The 25,838-nt window shown below is 38.2% G+C and overlaps 2 long non-coding RNA genes across 3 annotated transcripts in view; one reads left to right on the plus strand and one right to left on the minus strand.

The window, feature by feature from the left end:
* Positions 1–25,838, plus strand: part of LOC113947563 — a 123,635-nt gene that overhangs the window by 24,211 nt on the left and 73,586 nt on the right. The window lies entirely within an intron of this gene.
* Positions 11,580–15,884, minus strand: LOC113947564. Its single transcript, XR_003527799.1, has 3 exons — positions 15,820–15,884; positions 12,994–13,129; positions 11,580–11,853 (listed from the first exon to the last, which is right to left on the minus strand). It is a non-coding gene; the product is annotated as an uncharacterized LOC113947564 (long non-coding RNA).

Genomic DNA, 25,838 nt, shown 5'->3' on the forward strand with positions numbered 1-25,838 from the left:
GCATCTTTTAATTGATGCCATTTCCTGCTAGCAAAATTAAGTTTCAACAAACAACTCTATTGTGTTTTAGGTACCAAAGTGAGGTGCAAATTGTGGGGCAAGGAATGCAAGGTGCTCTGTTAATTTAACATCTACACGTGGCAGAGCTGACATACTGTTACAGGTGGTGTTGAGTATCATCCCTGAAAGAAATCAATGTATCTTCATTTCAAAATGAGCAGTGGAACAGGAGCAACAGGTTGATGAAGAATTTCAATAACCCCATTCCAGTGCTTTAAGTGAAATGAATGCCTTGCTTTGGTGGCCTTGCTTCAGGATAATCTCTCTGCTAAAAACCAATCAAGTCCCCTTTAAAATGAGTTGAAGGCTGTTCCATAATTTATCTTGGAATACCATTGTTATAACCTCTCTGGATAGATCAAGATTTACTCCAAGTTGTTTTTAACAACAAAATCCAGACAACTCCGAACACAGATGTCCATCATATTTAATCTGCCTGAAATTATTTTAATGGCATTGACAGTACTTTGATTATAAGCTCTAAACTTCAAATTAGTAAATAATTTGTTTAACCAACTGCTTATATAAGATACGCAAGATTTTTTTATTTATCTCTCTTTACACAATTACCCACACAACTTGCACATATTCCATACATGGAGTTCAATTAGAACAGATCAGATTACTTGTCTTGCAAGCAAAGTATAAGCAATATACTTAATCTATGTCAATAAGAAAACAAAGTTAAAACACCTTTGGGATTTACTCATAATTTTCACATCATTTCTATCCTCAGTTATTGGGTTAGAACAAAATTAAGACATTGCCATTCAGGGAAATATATTTCTTCATATATAGGCATGGAACTATATAGAAGAAAAGCTTCAGGTTGTTTCACAAAATCACAGAATATGCTGAGTTAGAAGGGGCCCATAAGGATCATGGAGTCCAACCCTTAGCCCTACACAGGACCATCCCCAAGTGAGATGTACCTGAGAATATCATGCAAATCCTTCTTGAGCTCTCTCACCCTTGGTGCTGTGCCCACTGCCCTGGGGAGCCTGTTCAGTGCCCAACCACCCTCTGGATGAAGAACCTTTTTCTAATATCCAACCTAAACCTTGTTGAACTTCATGTAGTTGGTGACTGCCCAGCCCTCTAATTTGTTCAGGCCTCTCTGCAGGGCCTCCCTGCCTTCGAGGGAGTCAACAGCTCCCAGTTTTGTGCCATCTATGAACTTACTCAGTGTCCCTTCTAGTCCTGCATCTGAGTCCTTGATGAAGATGCTGAAGAGCGCAGGGCCCAAGATGGACTCTGGTTACAAAGTAGCATCTCACCTCCATCACTTCAGCTTTGTGGGAATAAATGAGCAATGAATCTTATCATTGCAGATCACATTCAAGGTATTTGTTGTTTATACCTACAGGCAACCTGTAAAGAACAAGCTTCTTTTTTCTGTGTGTTCTGACCACACTGTTTGCCATGCAGTGTGGCTCAGGTTGTCACCTTGTAAGCTGTAGCTCTAGAAGTTTGTGTTGTTCTCCTCATTTCACTCACCTGTCCTGTTTAGAAAACAGAAGATCTCAAATGATGAAAATGAACCAGAGAGAGAAAGAATTTCAGCAAAATAAATCTATATGACTGCTTCTACCACTACAAAGCTTTAGTCTGTCATTTGTGTTCAGTCCTGTAGTATATTTGTTTCTACACATTTCTTTGTATTAGAGGCTTGTCTACTGTGTCAGACTGTAATATGTCATATTTTGCACAGTTATATTTTTTCCTTGGATGGGATTGTATAACACATCTTTTAACGTAAGTGACCGGGCATAACTGACTTCTTTCTGATGTCTAATTATTCTGTTTTGACTTACTTTTCTGTGAGCTCTCATAATGTGTGTGTGACACTTACTATACAGAAGTGGCCCTTTTAATTGCTGTTGATGTTGTCATGTTAAACCTGTTCTTGAAACCAGTTTGTCACTTGAAGCACAGACAAAATGTTGTTCGACACGTGCAACACAAACAACTGCCAAACTTCAAACTTGAATGCTCATGTCAGACTTGTTAGCCTGCAATATTGAAACAGCTGTGTGTGCTGGGCTTCTCTCTACCCACGATTGCTGAATGAACTTGGAAAGAGTGAGCAGGGGGAAGGGAGACTCCAGTGAATACTCACAGAAAGTTTTTGGGGTTGGTGGTTATAAAAAATTATTCTAAGAATGATCTTTCAACCTGCTGAGGGCTTCATAAGCTCATTATCAACAGAATATATCTGAAGGTCTTTCATAGGAAAGAGGAACATTCCTGATTTTCATGTTTTCTTAAAAATATTTCTGCAATCAAGGCAGAAAGAATATTTTCAAGGTAAATTGAGGCTTAAAGCTACATACATTGTTTAAACTTAAATTTCAGAGGGACTTAAAAAGTAATGGTTGCAGAGGAAATTTTCCCCCCTCCATAAACTTACGCAAAATTATTTTGATATTTTTAAAAAATAATAATTTATAGCTCTTTCTGACAATCTGGAGACAATGAAGACTTTAAAGCTGTAAAGTGTAAAGAGGTGTTTTTTTAATAAAGAGAATACAGAGCAGCATTAGTAAAAGCCAAAAATGGAGAACACAGCTCTGAGCAAGTATTCTGGACCTGAAAAAGTCTGCTTTCCGACCTGGGTAGGTATCTTATTCTGTCATATCTTATACCTAATCTCTCTGCATGGATTCCCTGAATACTGGTACAGGTGTAGGTTTCCATGGATATAAACAAGAACAGAATTTGGCTTTTCACTCCAGTTTAAATCCGTGTTATTAGAGTTTATGTGAATTACTTGACGTTGCCTTCAGAATAATAAAAGTAAGTAGAATTTGACCCAAAGTTTGGTAACTGGCTTGCACTCCTGTGATGGGGACTAGAAGCTGATAAGGGTTAAGAAGATAGAAGTCCTAAATTCTCCTTCATTTTACCTCAGATAAATCTGAGCCCAGGCCTCCAGAGGTGAAAGGCTAGCACATTAACTAGGACCTTAAATGTGTGCTTCAGCATACAAACCTGCAGTATCTTTTGAAATCTATGCAGGTTTCTCCTGCCTGCTGGGCGTAATTTCAGAATACACTGTCACCATTAAAGAAAAAAAACAAGTTTGCTCTTTCATCTGTGCACCCCACGGCACCGATTGGGGGAATCAGTCCCCAGGCTCCCCTAAAATTTGTGATCTTTGGCTCCTGCTGTAAATTGATTCCGTGCTGTGCCTCCTGACATGTGAACTGGGTAAAATCCATTTTGAAGTCTTTTAAACCCTGGCATTAACCCTGTGGCATCCCCTTAAGTACTGATGTTTTCTCATTACATTATTTACTGGGAAGAACTTGCCTTTAAAACTCTAGCAGCGTTGCAAGCTAACTTGTTAAAATCTCAGGATTAGATGATCCGGTGTGCTTTGAATTTCTCCCAAGACCTGATGTTGGGAAAAGTGAGTTCAATTAGTCATGAGTGAGGTGAGTGCCTCACTACTGTGCAAATTGCTTTGGGACCATTTGGCCCATGTCTACTCATGATCCTCCCCCCTCATAAATGCAGATGTGTAAAGTAGTCAATATTTTGTTTAAGCTTATCTTGGACTGATTATCTGAAACCCTCAAATTCTTTTTTTTGCTTCAGTGCCACGTAATAAGAAGACTATTAAATTTTTCAGATTTTTCCCCCTGCTCATTTATAAGGAGAGTAATAATGTCTTCTGTGCACATATGTGTCTCTCTTTACATCTATTCCGTATGACTTGGTTCCCTGCCCACTGCAATGAAGTGGCCTTTGGGATTAAAACATTACTATGTTTTACTCAGGAGTTTGGGACAGGAAGTCAAAATGAGTAACTATTTAAAAACTTTAGGGATTTTTAAGTAGCCAGAACTTAATTCCAAAGAGAACATGGCTTTGGACAACATAGGAAAAACAAGGCAAATTCTTTAATGATAGAAATGAGTTGCAACCATGATGATAGATCTTAAGACAACAGTACTGGCAGTGGAGTACCCTTGCACTATAAAATTATAATAGAAGGGATACGTTTGAACTGATGGTCTTGCATGCTGGCAGATGCTGCTTGCTTTTGTATAAAAGAGTAATTGTGAAAATGGACTCTCTGTTCTCTAAGTACTCACTTTGGTTCTTTTTTTAAAAGAAGAACTGAACTTCCCTTCAAGGAAGCCATGTTCAAACCAACTGGACACTCACTAGAGCAAGATTTGGAGAACTTGCCTGAGTTACATGTTTTCTTCTCCCATCTCCACCCTGGTGTTTATGTGATGTCTGGCATACAGTTTAGTTGGTAGCAACTGATAAGGCATAATACTGTTTGTTGTTGTATACTAAAAAGGAGGTGAAACTATATTTCACTTTTCCTTTGAGAAAAAGGCTGGTAATACAGGGCTTGTCAGGACCCTTTCCTGTGTTTGATAGCTTTATCACAGTCCCAGCTCAAAAGGTGAAATGTTTTGGATTACACAGAATGTACATTATATGGAGGGCTTACTATAAATCAACAAGGCAGGTATGTTAAACACAGAAAAATATCTACAGCTGTTCTCTTACTCATCCTGCTTGTTATTTAACGCCGTCTCTACCCAAAGGAATATTTTTAGTTGTACTGTCAACAGTTTCAAAACAAAGAAGCAACTACAACTGGCAAATGAGGAACCCAGCTGGTGCTGTGTTTAGGCTCCCAATGAATATACTCTAATCCTGACACCTGCAAGCTATTTAATCAGGATTTACAATTGAACATGAAGGATGAGAGGTCCAGAGGGCTGTGTTCTTGGTGTTTTGATTGCAAATGATGGAGAAAAACTTTGTTATCGGATGTTGTAGTTATTTGAAGTTTGGTGCCCTCTAACCCATGGGGGACCAAGAATCATTTATCACTTCACAGCAAAAGCCAAAAAAAGCCACTATGGCTTACACTCTAGCATTCTGCTTTAGCTTTTCCTGTATTCCAGTGTAAACACGCCTTGGATTTACGAACAATGAGAAACAATTTCCAGCAGGCACATGGAAAAGAGAGGTTATAAGGAAAGTATACATTATCCGTTCTGTGTCAAGCTGAAAAGATCACTTTACTTTCCTCAGCACCAGTAATGTACATAATGATGAAATGTATCATAAAAATGAGCAGGAAGAATGTGAAGGAAATTGAATAAAACAAGTTGTGGTGTTTTTTTTCTTTTTTTGAAAGAAAAGACTCTTTTTCACAGTGCAAGTTTGAATCTCAAAATGGTGCCATCAAGGGTGAATGGCTCCCCTCTTACAGGTCTCCATTGCTCCTTCTAAAAACCTCTGTTTCCCTGAAGAAGTGGCACAACATGAAGAAATTTAAAATTTCACTCTAACATCTTGTAAGGAGCTCAGATGTGCCATCACATTGCTGTGCTTATTTATTTTATTTATTTGCTGAAGGTTTCTAAGTACTTGTAGCTGGGTTCATGACAAATTAAACACATTCTGGCAGTAGCACTGGTGTGGGTACATGGGGTGTGTATGTGGGGGGCCTTGTGCTTTTATCCTTCTGTGCTGTGCTGTCAACAACATAGTTATGAACAAGCTGGGCATGGTGTAATCGACACCCTACAAAAAGTGGTTAATCAGCTGTCTGAAGTTGTTAGGTAACAATGCTGTTGCCTTTTGGTCTGATGGGATGATGTAATGCCTGTAAGTTATTTTTTGTGGATCAAGGCTATTGTGTAACTCAATATCCTGCAGAGGGTTTGTATGGTTACAGTCACAGAATTTATTTCTAACTTACTTATGCTATTTTATTTTGTTCTTAATTTAAAAGGGGAGAAAAAAGGATTTGTTACTTTTTGAAGGAAACAACTAATGGAGACGGCAAAAAAAGGGCTCAAAGCAGTCATCATGGATTCTTTAGTCAGCTGGAGGCAGATTGGGCAGAGGAGCTTTCCTCCAGAGCATCCTTTGTTCTGGGCTGCTACAGGTAGTGCTGGCCAGGATGATCCAATAAAGGCTCTTGTGCTGTATGACCCCTCTCCAGCAGACTTGTCCTGCACTGCTCAGCAGGTGGTCTTTTGGGCTTTCAAGCTTTACTTCACAGGGTTGACTGTACTGAGGGACTTAATCTAGGGTCTCTTCAAACATCTAGTTATAACTGCAGAAACAAATATTTTGGCAGAATGACAGCACTACCATTTTCTAGATGGATACTGTCATCCCTTGGCATGTGGATGGATGACATTACTTAACAGTACTAATGATACAGGATCTTCAGTGGTTATTGAACTGTTGCACTGAAAAGAAATTAAAACTGCTCCCTGAATTCTTCCTCAGCTTTATTTATGTGTTTAGGCTTTGCAGTTTCCTTATTCCCACATTTCTTTAAACAAGAGACTGTGTTTCCTACAAGTATTCTTCCTTCTCTCTCAGTATCTTCCCTCTAGTCCAGGAAATCAGATGTTTGTGGCACTGACCAAATATTTCTGGTGAATTTCTTCTAATTGCAAGAAATGCATCTTTCTTGAGGGCCTACCAGTTTTGCAGACATGCATGAGGTTCTTCTCTTAAGGAATTATCAGCTGTTGTCAAACTCATGCCAGCTCAGTTCTCTCTGGAGAATGTCCATTACAATCCCTCTGGTGTCCTTTGGTACCTATTCCAAATTGACCTTCCCTTAGTTTGTTTGTCATACCCCCTTCCTTCATTATGTACATTGCATGCATCCACTGTGATTTTCTGTTGTTGCCACAATTAAATTCCTACCCCCAGCTCCATCAGATAAGTTCAATACTGTCAAGTAACTTCTGCAAATAACTTTTTCATGTGGAGTTATGCATGCCATTGTTTCTATGGATAAAGAAAACAATGCTCAGTTCTGTCTAGGGAACCATAATGTGAAGATACAATAAAGTCACACATTCTCTTTGGATTGCAGCTTTGCAGGGTGAGCAGGTTACTACCCAGGGGCTCTCTTCTGTTTCTTTTCCCACTCTCTAGAGATCTGCCACAATAATTTTATGCTCTATAGGCTGTCTGACAAAACAGTTATGTAGATATTGCTAAAGAGTTTAATCTAACCTGGCCATTGTCATTGAACTGGATTGGGAAACAAGCAGTGGTGCAGTGTTCTTGGATATGCTGTGAAGCAGCTGGCACCAACTCTTCACTTGACTCAGCTGCAGCCAGAACTAGACTGCTGACTTCTGTATCTCTTGGCACTGGAGTAATAGCACTCAGGTTGACTTCTTGCACCCTTGAACTCTCATCCTGTTCATTGTGTCTGTGAGACCAGATACAAAATGTCTTCCAAGGCCATTTGAGTAAAGAACCAGCATTCTCAATCCTAAAACTGCATATCTACAGTTGCATTACCTCTGAAAATGAGCTATGTTATTGCCTACAGTTCTGCTTCTTAAAGAGCTCTGTGAGGAATGCTAAGAAGATGGAAAAACAGCCTCTTTAGAATACACAGGTCAGTGAAGATATGTGGGGAAAAAAATTAATGGAGAAGTGAGACAAAGAGGGATTAATGAAATGGAAAGTGTGGTGAAATACCAGAACTGCAGCACATCTGACAGATAAGGAACCTAAATTACACACACTTTCTACAGAGAAGTTAAAACTTTCGTACTTCAAATATTTGCTTTAGACAATCCTTTTTGGTAAAATAGCAAATTTCTTGAGCCGTCTTTTTTGTAGCTGAAAGAGATGTTTAATTCCACTGACACTCTGCTGAAAAATGTCAGCAAGGCAGTCAGATATCACATCAATAGATTGACCTTCATGCTTGAAATCTTGTCTGTCCTTCCCAGCTCTATCATTCCATCTCATAAGGGGTATCACTTCATTCCAGGAGTGCTGCCTTGCTCACCACAGTGAACAGCAACATTACTGCCACAGCTTAAATAATATCTACTTTGACAGGGTTGTAAGATCTTCTCCAGTGTCAGCTGGAGTATTCCAGTAGATACTACATCTCAAAAATCTTTGGGAATAATTTGTGTTAATTCTTGGGCAAACATATCAGAGAAACTGTAACTTCTTACAAAGCAGAGCATTTACAAATTATCTATTTCCCAGTGGTTGGGGTGCTGGAAGGCTTGATACAATGATTGCCACCTATAGGCTCAAGTTTGAAGATGCAAGGATGTTATGCTGTTGCTTTTGCAGCACCTAGTAGGGAGAGAAAAACTTTGCTGATTGATCTAGTAAATGTGCTACAGTACCACATACAATGATAAAATTTATTAACAGCTCAACAAAACACTGAGTTTATCAATTGTGTTCTCAATTGTAATAACTTGGCTGCTTTGGTATGTAGATACAACTTTTTGAACATCATTTTGGAAAATATTAATAGGGATGGTGAAATGTGTTTCACATCACATCCCATTTAAAGGTGTAACATCTGTTTTCACGTGGAGTTTCAGATTTAGCATTATGGACAGCCACAGTTAATCTATTTAATTGCTCAAATATACTGACAAGTAAACTGACAAGTCAGGGATAAACCCCCTTCTGTTTAACTAAGGGTTGTTAGTTTGTGCCTGTTTCACCATATGAAAATGAACTTGGCTTTTTCTTTTGAACTCTGTCTTTAGAAGTTCAGGGTGGGGAAGTACAGTGTTTATTCAAGAAAGCTGTGAATCTATGTACCTCAGCCAGATCATCACTTTGCAACATTGACAGGTAGTTAACAAAACAAATGGCTTAGACAGCAAGGCAGGAGCTGGGTTCTGTAGTTTCTTCTCAATGACCAGACCTGTCTAATGATAGAATCTGTTAGCATTGTGAAAGAGACGTCTTTGTCCTTCAGATTTTTTTTTTTTTCAAACATGAAGTATGGAGGAAATTCAAATACATGGTACTTGTGGTAGCAAGTGTTCAACTGGATGACTTTAATAAAAGGTGTGCGATCTTTTACTCACGAGTATTCCTTGTTAACAAGTGTCTCTCTGGGCAAAATCTCTTCTGTTTTGTATATCTGAGGAAGATTTTAAGAGATTAGGCCCAAATTACTGGTGGGAAAAATAAGCCTAAGGAAACTGTTTGCTTGTAGCATATGAGAAAATATATTGCTGAGTTGCTCCCAGACCAAAATCCTCATGCAGTGCTGCTGGGACAATTCAAATGCTTGGAGTCTTATGAGGAGTGTTTTTATGAAGGGTTTGTAATGTCTAAGTATTATTCAGCATATAATTTCTCTTGGTAGTTACATAGCAGTGCTCATGACTATGAGTTGTATAGAGCCACAATGCCTTTATTTACTTTCTAATCATAACAGGAAGTGAGAAATCAATATAAATTACTTTGGGAGTACAAATTTCTCAAGCAATATTAAAATTACATGTGGGTACTACGCAGTTTCATGTTTTGGAAGGTGAATTTTATAAAACAGCAGAAAGGATTGGGAAGTTTGGGTCTAGGATTAGTCTGCTCTGAAAGCTGACCCTCCCAAACCATATGAAAATGAGTTTGTCCTCCCAGAGACTGGGAAAATCCAGGCAGCTGGAGATGACACTGGCCAAACCCTAAACTGTTGCCTTCACAAAGTGCCATACCCATACACTAATGAAATAAAATAAATCCAGGAAGAACTTCAATTTTTAGCTAGTTATGATTCACTCAACAGACAAATAGATAAATTCATCACGTGGGTTAATTATTTGCATAGCCAATATAAATCTCAAAGGTTTAAAGAAATACAAGTGTTTTGACTGGAGATTTTCCATCCTCAGACAACTGGACATATCAAGTGTAACTGTTAGGACAGGTGTGTGCATACACATCTCTCTCTCTTTCTCTCTTTCTCTTTTAGTGAATTCCATGTAGTTATTTTCTCTTCATTAGAATAATAGCAACAGGAAGAAGCATTTCCTACATTTTATCCTCTCTGCTTTTCTCTTCTATTTTTTTTCCAAAGTGAGAGGAGAAAGGAAAGAGAGAAATAGGAGTATAAAACCTAAATGTCAGAATAATTTTTAATATGAATTGTAAATGAATTATTAAAAAGAAATGAACTATTTCCTTTTACATTAGAATAGTTTTGAAAATTTCAAAATCCATTTGAAGTATTTTTTTAATGGATTTTTTAATGCATTCTTTAACTGTCCTTTAAAACTTTTTGAAACTCTGAGTGACAAGAATGAGTGTCAAGTTATTCTATGTTTTCTTACCATTTCACATCAGGTGGGATAACTCACAATCAGGCATTCCAGAAATTATTATGGCTTTCTGTGTTTCGGATCTTGAGTGACTATTTCGAAGTATCTTGCAGGGTCCTGATTTTTAGAAAATGTATAATGCACACTTCCTAAGAACCTGGTTTGTTTTAATGATCATGGTTGAAAACTTGACCAGAAGATTGAAAATTTTTTATCAGAACATAAACTCCTCCCACTGGAGGATTTTTATTGATGCTCCTTCTCAGTGTGTTTGAAATGCCTGAAGTTAATCCATACATTCCACCTACAAGCCACGTAAATTGCAAAGGAAAACAGTGATTCCATTTGCAGGCCTTTGTCCTCTCATGATATTTTTGATTAAAGGTTATTGTGGTTTAGCAGAACACTGGCAGATCCAAAGGTAACCTGGTCATAGTACAAAAATCCTGATAAAGCCTCATGATTAATAGCATGAGGTATTTTTGTGTATAGAATGATGTGAGTACAGAGAATTCAAAAGAAAAACAAAAGTTTCATAAAAAGCACTTAGCATATATGGATAGAATTCATGCAGGTGCAGCTATACAAGCAAAATTCAAATAGAGGGTAGGTAAACACTGCTGTTTTGCCTGTAGCAGGTTGGATTCCGTATGCCAGCTGCAGTTTATGTGGGCTTCTTTTTTTTTGTTAAAAAGTACTAAAGTAATAGATAACTTCTGTTGCATCAAGGAGATCGCATTTCGATGGGGAAATGAGGAAGAATATCTAGTAGACTGCATCTCTACACTCCAAAAGTACTTAATTTTGTGTTAATATGAAATAAGGAAGAGAAAATATGAAGATGTTTCAGTGGTTAACTTGGATCAAATGGATATGAGGATACCAGAAAAAGACCTGGTACATTTGCTTTTAACTTTTTAGCATGTGTAATGTGATGATACTGGATGAAATTTTGTGGTTTTGTTCATATGTCGCTTGACCACATTCTGGACTGTCAGTGTTAAGTCAATTTTTTTGAGTTTTCATTACAACCCCAGACGAAAAAAGCTTAAGAAAAATGTGAACTAGTTTCCAAAATGGCTGTTCTTGGGCATATAGCTTTTAAGTAACTGTAATTGCCCTGTTTTGATATGATGCCTCTCAAATCAGTAGTCTCTGATTATTACTACTCAACAGATTTCTGTAAGAGTTTGGAGGGTATTTTTTTAACCTTTGTGAAGGATTATTTATTACCTGAGCTATCAGGACATGGGAAAAAAGCAGAGTGAATAAGCTATTTGTTAATCATCTCAATAGCATGGGAATTTAAACAAATGTTACATATGCTTGCCAGCAAATGGTCAGCTTCTGAAGCATGTGTTTAGCCAGTGAACTTCTGGGTCTCTGGTGATATTCTTTCATGTGCTTGCTGAGGACATGACTATGCCAGCATTTCTTCTGAAGATGTTAACTTAAAAGCAGCATGACACCCAAGAGAAGTTGTCAACACTGCAATTGCAACTATTCTTCATTATTCCAGTGACATAAAAAAAAATAACTTATTTCATGAGAAGAAATGAGAGTGTTAGAGGATATCAATCTGCATCACATCACGGCCTTGTTCCCGTGGTACATGAATTTCACAGAAAGTGATGCTCAGCTGCATCCTGGTTTTGAAGAGAACACTTTGTGCTTCTGGTTTTGCATCCTGTTATGAAACAAACTAGTTTTGAATAGGGAGAGGCAACCAAGGTTGGCTTTGTTGCTTTACTTCTTATAATGCAATTAGAATGCCATATCTCAGTGTGCCAGGGAAGGACTGGAGAGTTGGGTTTGGAAACACTCTGCTTCACTGTTATCTCTGAGGAATAGTAACTTCAGTGCCAGCAGGAGAGCAACGCAGTGATCTGAAGCAACTTCTGTTATTTGTTTTCTGATGTAGCCTCCCCTGTCATTGCAGCCTTCCCCCAACAAGGTACAATATTCCATAGCCAACAGCACAAGCTGAAGCCCCATGAAAATTTCAGCTGAGTCTTTGGAAGCTTGTGTAATGCCCCGGGCCCCCACCTCACATCTGTCCTCTCACAATTTTGTTGCTGTAGTGCCAGACTGGTTTGATGTGAGCTGCTCTTGGCAGGTAACCACAGTGCAGTCAGTCATTGCTGTTGCAGGGCAGACATGTCGTGGTTGGACAGCATGGAAAGGTATCCAAAGTAATCTTGAAATCCAGCAGTGGCTGTGTCAATACCTGTGTGCTCCTTGACCTCAAACAGTATATAGCTAGTAAATGACTCTACAAAACTGTTTCAAAGATTGATGTGAATAGCAGGGTAAAGACTCTTTCCATAGAGAAAAATAATTTTTTTTCAGGTTTTATGTTAAAAATGCTTGAAAAATGCTGAAAGTGTTTGATGTCAAAGAATAGTTACCGCAACTGTAACTGTGGTAAAGACTGGAAAGCAGGACCATGTCTATCACCAAAATGAAAAATGAAACTAGAAACTGTTATTCATGACTGGTATTTTGAATAGTTCTGAATCCTGGGTTTCCCATTCCTTTCTGAAGACCCTTTAGAATAGAGTAGGAGTAAAATTTATGCATTTCTTTAAAAAGGACTCTCGAAAACCTACACATATCCTGGAGAATGGCAAGTTGAACCTCATTTCTCTTTGTAGGTTTTGTATGTTTTTTTGAAAATAGTCTGAGTGGAATATTATTAGTATCAACTTTACAGAATAGCTGAAGAGCAATGAGCTAATAGGGTGATATTTCCTACTGTGTTGTGTAAAGATTCTCCCATAAGCTTCTTTTTTTCTGATGTTTATCCCACCAAAAGTAAATAGCATACCTGGAGGGCAGTGCTGAGATGACATGTGCTTGGGCTGCTGGCTACACCAAACACAGCTGTTGGTGTTTGCAGACAACTTGGCCACACACCTCTGTTCAGCATGGAGTCTGGAGGTGATGAGAAACTGCTGAGATCCCTGCTGAGGAACAGAAGAAAGAAGCATCTTCTCCTTCGCAGCTTTTATCTAAAAACAAGTCAATCAATATGCTAAACACTGATAGGAAAATACAGTCACTGAGACTGATGTTCTGAGGAGGTCTGGAAGGCACCATTTGTCCACAGCAAAACTTTGTCAAGGAAAAAATTATCTTTTGAAGGGATGAAAGGAGTAAGAAGCTGAAAATATGTCTTTGCCTGAGGGGTAAGAGATAGAAAATACCGATGGCTGCAGAAAAGCACATCCCCACTGACTCTTTCCAATCTCTCTACCACAGTTAGCAAAGCAAGCAGACAAGAATGGCTAGAGAAATTGTTCTTCAAATGGTCACTGGAATTATCCTCTTTTGGAACACAATGAAATGAATCCACCAGTCTTACCAATTTTTATTTTTTTTTTTATAATGCTTCTTGATCTGAATGGCTTCATAAACCCACACATTTGTGCAGTAGCTCTCATTTGGGGTAAAAGCGGTACCGAATACTTTGCAGGGACTGTGTTTGCAACATGTTAGTGCTGTACCTAAAAGGCCAAAGTGATAGAGCAGTCAAAGCTGTTGTTTGGCCAGTATGGATGATTTCCATCATTACAGACCGATTCTTTCATTCTCTGTCATAATCTGTTATGTCATAAGAATTAATTAATGCACATTTTAACCTTAACCTAACTAAATAATTAATAACTAATTGTTCTCAAAATTGTCCATTTAGGCTGCACATGTAATACTTTCTGATTTATGATTGATCCTTTTTTTATTCTCACTTTTGTTCCTGCTGACTATTACCAATCCATTTTCTTTAATTCTTATTGAGCTTGAGTTGATATGAACAAATTTTGAAAAACAGTGATCGAGAGACCTCTTTACTGAGAGGCAATAGCTATTATAGATTCTATTGATTAACAGGTATAATTAAGGTTGGTTTTAATTTTTCTGCACTGCCTTGCACTCATCCACACAAAATTTCTCCTGTTATTGTCATGTCACAAACAGTTTTTTACAGCTCTTCTTAGTTATTTTTCATTTTGTTCATGCTGAATTCTGTGCCTTCTTGCCCTTCTCTGCATCCTTTAGGAGTAGGTTGAATAGTACTGGTCCCAACTGTTTGGGACCAACTTCTGCTACAACTTGTGGTGCAAAATGACCATTTAATATCTACTTTTTGCTTGCTCACTTTTAAAGGAAAGGATCTTTTATCTTTTTACATGACAGCTGAGAGTCCTGAGAAATCTTTTCTAGTACCTTGTGTAAAGTTCTTGATTTGATTTCTATTTACAAGAGTCAGCTCGTACTCCCTTCTATCATTTTTATCTGTCCACACCATTCTGTTTTCTCTTACAGAGTCAAATCCCTTGCTCAGCATGGAAAAAAACCCTTACTAATCTGTAGCTGTTCAGTTTTATCCTCTACAATCTTAAAAGCCAACCGGCAATACCACTTTAATCCTTGGGGAGATGTCTCTCCATCATGCTTCCTCTCCTGGAGAGAAGTGACTTTCAGGATAGGTAAGCAAGGACAGGACGGAAATAGTTAAATATCAAGCAGTTTATCTGGTCCTATAGGAAGATGATCTCTGGGGTTTCCTTTTTATGTGGGATCCAGTGTGTTCAGTTGAGCTCCACATACTTAAAGCATTAGTGATGGTACTATCTCCCGAGGAGACTATGCTCTTAGTTTACTACTGTGTTCATTAGTTTGAGACTGCTTATTCGTACTCAAAGTTACATCTATGTCCATTTATATCATCAACTGAGGGAGCGTGAATGAGAGTAATTAGAAAAAGAGAAGTGACTATCAGAAGTTCATACTTGAGGTTCCCTTAAGTGGGGCAAGAAGCTGTCATTGCTTTTTGCTTCTGCTCCTGAGGTAAACCTTGTGATTATGAGTTCTGTAGAAAATGACTTAATTTGTGGGACAAAACTCTCCAACCATCCTTTGTCATGTGCCAGCATTACAGGGCTACTTTTCACATAGAAACTTAAATTGTGACCTGATGAGTTTTTTTAAGGTGGGAAGCTGATTTAAGTTATTTGTCTTGTCAGCTCTGCCCTTCCCTCCCTGCCTCCCCCCACAGCAAACTGCCTCCTCAGTCAGTCCTGCACGCATTTGTTAGGGGCATGTTAAGCAAAAGTTGAAGTTACTGTCTTGTGTAGGTGCTCATCATTTACTTATTCTGCCTCAGGAGAAGGAGGTTCCTTTTGCAACTTCCTGACACTGATTCCTTATTAACAAGTTTTCTACATATAAAAATCATGGAAGAGATTATGAGATCCGAGAAAACAAATACTCTGCGTGGGTTCCTGCTTTGCGAATCAGACTTAATTGAGTGATTTTTAGCATAGACCCAACACTGCACTGCCACAGTGTTGGGAAACATGAGTAGGAATCCAGGGTTCATTTCTACAGAAAGTTATTTCAGTGTTAAAGCCTTTAGTGTGCTGCTGCTTCTGTTCATTCCTTTAAGATCCTCTAAGCAATTAAAAATTACAAAATCAAGTCTCTTTAAACCTGAAACATGTTTTAAAAATCCACTGAAACAAGCAGTATCCCTATTAGAAATTTCAGTCTTTAGGATATAAAATGAAAGTCAGTGGATACTAACACTGCCTCCATCTAAAGGTGCAGCAGTGGTTTTGTGGGTTCATGCTCTACCTGTTGTCTATTGCATTACGTAAAAAATTATTTGCTTTGCATTTGGTTGCAGCAGTTTGACATCAGACTGTGTTCTCACTTCCATGTTTGTGTTTCAGGTAAAGATGGAATATGGAAGCAGTCAAGTTTTGCAGTATGTTTGTGTCATAGTGTCAAAATAGGAGAGGAATGTTCCTCCCCAGCTGTTGTATCACAAAAACTGTGCATCTGGCTGCTCTGCTACATATTTTGAAAGCCCTTCAGTCCCCACCTATGGGGTGCACAGCTCACCCTTCCTTCACAGCTCCCTGGAACACCCACTGTGTTAATCCATTTTCTTGACCAGGGCATTCACACACTCTTGGATCTGGACCAGATGCTGATGGGTGAGTCACCACATCAACAGATCCTGCTCTTCAACCAGCAGCTGCTCAGGAGTAAAGGAGGGAATAAAAGAACCCACAGCATAAAAGCACAGAAAGGGAAGACTTTAAGAAGGGGAAGACCTGAACCAGTAGTATCAGGAAAGTATCCTGGAGATTTGTTAAATGGCTGAGTAGTCTCCCTAGTGAGCTGGTGAAGGATCTATTTGATCTATGTCTTAGGTTGGTTAAAAATGCAATGGCAGGCTCATAGATGCTGTGACCAGATAGATCTTGTTTCTCTTTTTTCCTTGGCCACCAGCTTTTAAAAGGAACAGTGTTTGCAAATGTTGGGCTTTTCCTCCTCCTCCTAAACCACATGTTTGTTTGATACCTCCCTCTAACTGAATAAGATTCTTGCATGCTGAAAAATAGTTCAGAACTCACTGAAGATCTTAAAGTATATTATTTGGTTGGACACTTTAAAGAAGTTCTTCTGTGATGAAATTATTATAGAATGCTTATCAGAGCCTAGAGGAATGCAGCTGAGGGGGTTTAGTTTGCCCTGTTACTATGGCTATGCCATCTGTATGACATAGAACCACTTTAGTGGTGAATACTTGCTCTTAGCAAGAAAAGAGTACAGAGAAATCCTGATTATAAGACCACCACAATCTAATCTGTCTCCTTTCCCTAAGTTTGTGGTTAAAATCTGTTGGCATATGGCCCACAATATATTGCCTCTCTTACAGCAGAGCAAAACTATGCAGAAGTATTTCCTTTAACAATCAAAGCTTCAGTACAAAAGTAGTGACCCAAATTAACTGTTTGGAAGAAAAAGGTTAAAGGTGTTTTAAAAAAGCATTCCTGACCAAACTGAAATAAATCAGCAAACTTCACCCACACATCCTCCAAACCTGCAATCAGCAATAATTTCATAGAAATAAAACAAATGGATTGCCACATTCCTTCATGTCTATTACACTTCTGTCTTCATTGCAGAAATTACTCAGAAATGAAAAGCTGGAAGGAAACTTGGCTGTTGGTAATAGTTTTATCACTTGTACTACAGCAAACATGCTCTCTACAGAAATTTCTAAGATGCACTGTTTCTGGTTCTACTAAGTATTTCAAAATTCTTCATATAAAAGCTCTAAAGCATTTTCTGTACATAACAGTAATGAACTAGTCCTTTGGATAAGTGCATTAGAACTACAATTCAGTTATGCCTAACAAATTTTAGCCCCCATTTAAGAAAGGAGCCTGTTGTTTAATAGAAGCACTTTAACATGCATGTAAGCTGTGGTTTTGATAAGGTTAAGGTGCTCTCTGGAATTGGGGCTTACCTTTAAAATAAACTATTGAATAGAGTACACCAATGTTTTTATTTTCAAAGCAAATAAAAACATTTATTAATTTGGGAGAGACATTGAGACATGTTCTTCTCACTCATAAAAAGCACAAACTTTATTATACCAGTCAAAAACACAGACAATGACAATGTAAATATAAATATAGAAATGCAACATTTCAGCTTAACATTGTAGAGACAGTTTGACACTCAGGCATCTTTGTGCTCCATGCCAGTGCTACCTTCCTGTAAATAATTTCTCTGAGCAGCAAATTATTAACATTGTCTTTTGACTCTTAGTGCAGAAAGAATGGCTGACAATGACCAATAGGATAATGTGGTAATTCCCAAAAGAAGCAGAACCAAGGAAAAGTTAGTTATTCAGTGCTGATTCTGATTTGTGCTCTGGAAATGGGAAGATGGTAGAAGAGGGAAGTAGACTTTGTCCCCTTTTCTCCACTTCTACTGGTACTGTGCATCCCTCTTCTTACCAAAGGCTCAAGGTGGGAAAGGTGCTGCTGTTGGCAGGAAGGGAGAGTGATAATCTGCAATTCATGTCCCTAAAAAGAGCATGAGGGAAGGAAAGCTGAGCAGGCCAATATCTTGGGGACACTACCAGGAAAAGGCCCCAGGGGAAGGTAAGGTGAGAGTGGCTGGGAGTAGAGACATTTCTCACAGAACTGAAACCTTGCTCTGTCTTTGACACCTATCAGCATTTCTCTGTATGGTTTATTAGCACTGCGATTCTTAGTAATACCATGATCTTTTCTTCTGTGAAAATCATAGATGCATCAAATGGCATCTACATGAAAGCATTCACTTTCCTAAATTGAAACCTGATATATGTTGCAGTAAGGAAAGAATTTGATTATTACTGATTTTACTACTTTAGTATCTGGGTTCTCCTGAGAGAAGTTTAAACCTTAATTACATTTCAATTTGATATAAAGGAATAACTTTTGAGAAAAAGTTATAATTTCAAAAGTTGCTATAAGGAGTTCTCAGAACTGAAGCTACTTTGCTTTTGATCAAACATATCCCTGGTATAAATTGCTTCAATATATACTGACAAGTATTGCCCAGTATGTCAGCCATACTTGGAATATTGAGGAATGTGGTAATGTGGTGTTATTTGACACTGTGACCTTTGCTCAGTCGTAAATACACATGGCACAATGGATATCACATTTTACACAACACAATTAAAACTGTTTTAATTCTTTAAAAACTTAACAGTAAATTAAATGTGGTTTCCCTCTCTCTCCCTCATCTCCCCACTACATACAATACAGAGCACAGAGCTTAAAATCTCCAGCTGTTTATGTTCTGAAAAAGGCACATCAGTCAGAAGGCAGCAGGGTTTTGGCATTTCCCTTTTATTAATATACCTTTTATGGGGAGGAACAGCAGCTGTAACTGAAAAAAACCCATGTGAAAGAGAAATGATAAAGAGAGGGATAGATGGCAACACTAAAGAGACAGAGGTGGAACAACTGAAGGAAGCACATACACTCAAACAGCATCCCTTTAGGTATTCTCCACTTTCACCTTAGTGAGTCTTTTTCTTAGAGTCTTCCCTGCATTTCCCCAAGATTTCATCAGTACTGTTGACACAAAGCCAACTAAGTGTAAACCATCCCTTGCCCCCCAAAAATAAAAGCAAAATTCACAACAGGTGCAGTGACACAAAGGCACCATTCTTGATAAAAGGCAGTACCTGAAACTTTGGCTGTAAAATATAAACATAACCAAAATAATTCTGGAATACAGTTGTGAAATGAGGTGATACTCAAGCTCATAAAAGTCCTGCAGGATTCATATCCTTTAGACAATTTTTATCTCTCTGTATAGAAAGAACAGAGTCAGTGTGAGTGTGCTCTGCTTTTAGTGCTTATTTTACACAGGCAGTCAATGTCAATGCAGCACCAAGGATGAGAAGTGCTGTAATATCTTAATTAATGAATGCTGTAAATATCTTGTGTTGCAACAGAGGTCACATAATGGAAACAAAAATCCAGTAAATATGCTGTTTCATACATATAACATAGAATAAATTCTTCTGTCTTACTTCACTATTACCAGCTCTGACTCCCAGCATTGTCCATGTTTTGCACTGTGACAATTAATTGTTCCAAGTCAAACCAAACCTGTGTTGGAACCCTTTATATCTTTATTAAGCCATTGAAAACTTCTTTCCAAAGATTTTCACTTCCTTCTGCCTTCTGTGGCTGCCTTACAGGTGAAAATACCAAAGCACAACAAGAGATATTAGCTGTAGTCTTTCACACAGGTAGGACCTAGATACTCATGCTACTGGAAACTGATTATCTGGGCTAGAATTTCAGTGACTTTTCAAGTGTTGTAGTCAGCTGTAGTTAACAAAGTCATTTGAGATTCATCTATGCTTTATTTTTATGATGCAGCAGTGGTGCTTAGGTTCTTGCAAATCAGTGCATTACTGTTGCAGGTTCACTCCTATCACCAATCTGCCTGTTACTACACAGAGATAAATCAAATCTTGAATATCTGTTTTCTTCAGTGGCATGTGACTTATCATATCCACACTATATCAGCTGTGTTTACCTACAAAGATACATGCAGAATATGTCCTTACCTTCTCAGGGACTGATGCTTTTGGTAGGCTGAATTTCTTGATGCTTAGAACAGGTAGGAGTCTTCTATCAAACAGTCATTTAATCTTCTCCTTTCCTTCATATTACTAAGTTCTGCACCACTCTGCCCATCCACAGATCTCAAAGGAGAGTAATTTTTGCCTTTTCCTAGTTGTTTCTTCCTTCTTGGGTTGTCTCACTTCCCTGAGACTCCAAACTCTTTTCTTATCTGACCTTCTTCTTAACTCAAAAGTATGAAAGAAAAGAAATACTCAAGTCTCTACAGCTGTCAGTTTTGCCCCATTATGGGCTTTAAAACCCCCCCAAACTTACACATTGGCATTACCTTCCTCTTGTGAGGCTGACTTCTGCTGGTGGTAGGAAAAGGTTGAAATTATAGTAATAATTTATGACCAGTACCTTTAGCCTATGATGTTTATTCCTTTCAATGAGAGAAGTTGACTTATTACAGACATAGATAAGGATTTTGATTCCATTAAATGTACTTTGTGTGAGTACCGTGGAGAACATAAAAATGGAGATCTTTCAAACTTCAAAATATAACAGTTTTTTCCATTTGTCCTTTGGATGAGATGTAATGTCAAGACATTACAGGGTGTTCAAAATATACATGGTAGTCATTATATCTTCTGATCTTACTGTGCAGTGTTGATGTGCAGCAGTCCACAATAGCTCTGCTTCTGCCCTAGTTGGTTTCCTTCATCTCTGAATGGGATGAATTTAAATGTATGACCCAAGTCTGGAAGTCTTAAAGCAGCTGACTTTAGACCAGTGATTGGTATTTCTGTTGGCTAATTTAAAACTAGTTCAAATCCAGCCACAGTACATTGTAGATATCTTGCAGACATCAAGCTCTTAGGTCCTATCCGTGTCAAAACAATTATGCAACTACAGTCCGGGAGAACACTTACTGTCCTGGGATTGTCCCTAAAGTACTTGTTTGGAGATTGCTTAAGGAGATATTGTGCTGTCTCACTGTTAATTTTTTCAACATACCATCATAAAGCTTCTCATTCACACAGGGAATTAATGTCACAATTTAGGTATGTGATATCTTTGTCTCTTTGATCCATACATATCATAGCCATAATATTTTCCTTATATAGCAGTATTCTTAGACTACGTATGTCTGCTGCTATCAGGATAACTGCCTTGTGTGGTTAAAGAGAAGATAAAGAATGACCCTTACTAAATAAAGAAGAAGGGTAGAAGAAATGGGACCAACAATAGAGATGGTATAGAAATTGTTACCATAGCAATTTCTTCAGCTAGAGAACGTTTAATTGCCCAGCCCATCATGGTATGGTTTATAAATTGATTACTCAACTCACAGAGGGGAAGTAGTCATGGGGCATGCCTCAGAAATTTTATTCTCATCTGGGCTCCAAATGTGAATGGCCAGATTCAGCTTGATATGATTAGGAATAGCAGAGATGTTTTTGTCTAGACTGCAAACTCTCTGGGATAGGAACCAGAGTCTTTATTATTTGTCTATAAACCACTTATTTTGGGTAGTGTCCCTGAGCATGTAGAATAAATAATGACATGGAGATAATGAAAACTAACTCAACATAAATCTGTGCCTTGGTGACCAAACTACTGCAGTTTATTGAGAGTGTTTTGCACACCAAGGACACCATGCTGGCATTCTGTGCTCATTTACTATGTGCTGTTTTCCTCCCCCTGTTACTGTCACCATTAGATCCACTCAGAGTGCTGCTGTGGGGCTCCTTTCTCATCCTTCAGGCAGGCTAGGACATCCTTCCATCCATCTCAGATTTCATTTTCACAATCTCTTGCAGCCTTGCTTTCTGTATCCAGAGGAAAAATTCCATCTCTGATATCTAGATCCTTAATAGCATAACCTGTTGAATACACTCTTGTGCTGCCTCCTACACTTGGCAGGCACTCCACAGCATAACATCCACAACAATGTCTCATTCCTTCCCTTCTCCCCCCACTCCAGTACCTTCCCTTGCTAATGTCTACAGAGAACAGGCCAGTGAGTAGCCCACAGGAGTGCCATTGGGGGGATAATCAACTATATTCTGAGTTTCCAAGTACATTTTGTCTCTTCATATCCAATGGACTTTCAGTGTACAGAGTTTTGGGGCACAAACTATCCTTCTTTAGACTGGCATAGATTGGTTCGACACCTAGCACAGACAGGGCCTAACTGGTGCATGTATTTTGGGAGAATGTGTTATATAATGACAGAGAAGTGCAAATAGCATTCAGCCTTTATGTAAAATTTCAGAAAGTCTGTTCTACGTGACAGTGAAGACTTGTTAAATTTATTTAGATGCAGTCTGAAAAGTTAATAGGAATCAGACTGGTTGTCCCAGCTTGCTATCAAAGTCAAATCAGTCTTCCCTAGAAATCTACGACAATAGAACAGCAAAGAGGAGTGCAATTCTCAAGAGTCAGGTGATTAATATATAGTCAAAACATGGTAGTATTGATTATCTGTGTGGTGGTATGAGGCATAAACAACCTCTGCAACTGATGTACATTATACAAATCCCATAAAGTATGAAGTACTGCACTCTCCAGGGTTTCTGTATCTGAACGTGCTCCATTGCTCATAGCTTTGGGCTTTTGTAGTTTCAGTTTAAAAAATCCCAGTTTGTTTTGCTCGCTAGGTTTTCTAAGATCTCAACAATCAAGGTTTGCTACCAAAATGGAAACTATTTTTTACATTTTAAATTTGCTTTCTTTATAGTACATTTCAATCTTCTGGACTCTTCTTCTGTTACATCAGTGAGTGCAAAATTCACTGTAGCGCTGGGAACAAATCACACCTGTGCTAAGAGCACATCTGCTCCATACCAGTTTACTGCTTTCACCACCTGCATCCATGTTACAGAGGAACATCTGGATACTATTACAATTATAGAAGGTGCAGGTTTTATTCTCAGTGCAGGATTGGACTCTGATTTCACAACCTTCCTCCAAGAGTGAAGCTCATGTAAATACATCCTGTCCCATTTATAATCAACATACACTTAACATCAATAAAGCATAATGGATCTTTATGCTAATTATGTCTCCATCATCATCAAGCATAATTGAGGTAGTATTAATAATTACTGATGCTAAAGACTAAAGGCTATGAATTCAGGACTCATCATCTGGGAGAGAATTGTACTCTTTTCTTATTTCAAGTAGCAGATTGGTTGTGGATTTCTTTATCTCACAGAGAGAGGAGAGATGGAAGGCACAAGGCTAACTGGTTCTTGCTGACTTGAGTTCTGTTACACAGACAGAAGCAGACACTATTTATAATCCTTCAGAATTGTTTATAGAATATATTCTTACTCTTCCCACCCGACAAACTGTAGGAAAATGTCACTGTCCTTGATTTGCATATGAGGGTGAGTGTTTGCATGTGCAGCGTGGTATAAATCCGTTCCATAGCCATGGCCAGATAAGGGAACAGACCACAAGATGAATAAGTGAAAGGAGACATGGAATGGAAAAGGGAAAAGGCAAAAGTGATTTAACAAATTCCAACTGGGAAGCAGTATGAAGCTGTACCTGCTGCATGAGTTTCCTGTGTCTTTATGGCAGTATTTTAGAAATGTGAGAGACTGTAACTTTGCCTGAATAGAAAAGAAGGCATAAATGTAACCACAGAGTGTAATCCTTAAGGTATTTTAGCTCGTTTACAAATGTGTTCACACCATTTTATCAGTCAGGCATTGCTAAACAGGTGTGACCATTTCCTCCTGACATGTTTTCCCTGTTTCCTCCTCGTATGAGGAAACTCCGACTTTTTACTTCTGGTTATGGTTATTTTAACTCATAGAAGAGACACAAGCAGTTTGTTCCATACAACTGTGCACTTGCTGAGTAATGGATTAGTAAAACCAGCATATTATGTGTAGGCAGAAGATAGGTTTTATATTAGTTCTTGAAAGACTGTATTTCCAAAATGGTTTATTACAGCACCAGATGATTGATTCACCAATATCCTATCTGTGATATTGTATCACTGCAGAGAGAGAACATGCTTTGGAAATAACATTTTCTGAACACAAGGATCAAACCCTAAGCTTTCAGAGATGTTTGTACTCAGCTGGAGAGATACATTATAGTTTGGCACGAATCTTCTTTTTATCATCCATATTTTTCAACGAAGGATTTTGTTTTATGGAAGATAATGGTAGTGCATATATTCTGCTTTCAAAAACATTCACCCTTCTGAACTGTTTCAGCTGTCCTCCTCCTTCCAAGGTTTTATGTACATTATCCAGACAGCTGTCTCCCCTTCTCTTCCATATGTAATGATAATGCTTTCTGCTAAGGTATGTACCTTTATATTGTCTAGGCCTCTGTCTTTTCCACTATTTTCTGCCTCTTGGAAATCTTATCTTTAATCTTATTGAAAAACATGGTCTGTGTTGCATTTGTATGTAACGCAAAGAGGAAATTCTCTATTTGAAAGACTTTATTTTTCAATTACATCAATAAGGTCTACATCAGTTATATATAACAAAAGATTATATTCTTGCCTATGAACTGTGCCATACATTGTCGTGGCTCTAGTGACATTGTTTTCATCCTAATCAGGTTCAACTGTAAATCTGTTCAGAGCCTTCACTAAATGTCTTTTGGCTAATTTCTTCGGCTAAATATCTCACAAAAGCAACTTGCTTAACATGACTCCGTGTCATCTCTGCCTCCCTTCTCTGCTTGGATCTTCTGAATACCTCCCCTACCTCAAAATATGCCCTTTTGCTTGAACACTGAATAATTCCTTCTCACAGCATCAGTCATACCTCTAAAACACCAAACCTGCATGTCAGGGTTTGGAGTTGCTTTAGCCGTAATCCTATCCTTGGTTGGTTTTATCTTCCCACCTTTCCTAATGCAGATTCTTTCTCTGTGGCTTTCCATGCTTTCCCTCCTTCAAATTCTAGCTTGTACAAAGCAGTGCTGTCTATATTCTTTCATATGCAAGAGGGTGTAACCACACCACCCACGTCCTCAAACAACTCAAATGTTCCCCACTCAACTCAAAAGCTGCTTCTAAAAAAGCATTACTTGATTTTAAAATTGCTTGGGATCACCTTTTTCTCCCTTTCTTTTTTCTCTCCAACTAATATAGGCCTGTTACCTACTCTTACACTCTTCCATATTTGCCTTTTCCTCATTTGGTTTCTCTGGATCATGGATTTCCACCAATTTTCAGAAAGTCTTACAGCACTGATGTAAATAAAATTATATTAATTTGCACCACTTTCTTTCCCTGGCTGCCTTAGATTTTCTCTTGTGGTTTTACATTTCTGAAGCCTCAGTATTTTTGCAGTAACACCTATTGTTGTGAAGTACCATCTGGGATACGACTCTAATGAAAAAGGAGATACAAAATAACTTGGGTTTGGAGATATACTGGTGAGAAACATTTGCTTAACCATATGGAAATTGCATTTCTTTAGAGTGCAGACATAAAACTCAAACAGTAGGGATGTCAAGGCAACTCCCCAGAAAATTCCTAAGAACTCTCACAATATCTTTTAAAAAGTCTGTCACTTTCCTTTTTTAATGGAGAAGTTCATTATCAAGTTAATGAGAAATGACACTTTAAACATGCTCTGCTATAGCTTTACTATGCTCCCATTTAAGGCCTTAGTAAACTGTATAACTTCTAGAAGTTTTGTGCCAGTGTTTATGTTTTGGGAAGTCCACCCTAGAAATCCAAAGCAATTAT

This window comes from Corapipo altera, unplaced genomic scaffold (assembly GCF_003945725.1).
Source record: "Corapipo altera isolate COAL_440 unplaced genomic scaffold, ASM394572v1 50, whole genome shotgun sequence".
Taxonomy (NCBI): Eukaryota; Metazoa; Chordata; class Aves; order Passeriformes; family Pipridae; genus Corapipo; species Corapipo altera.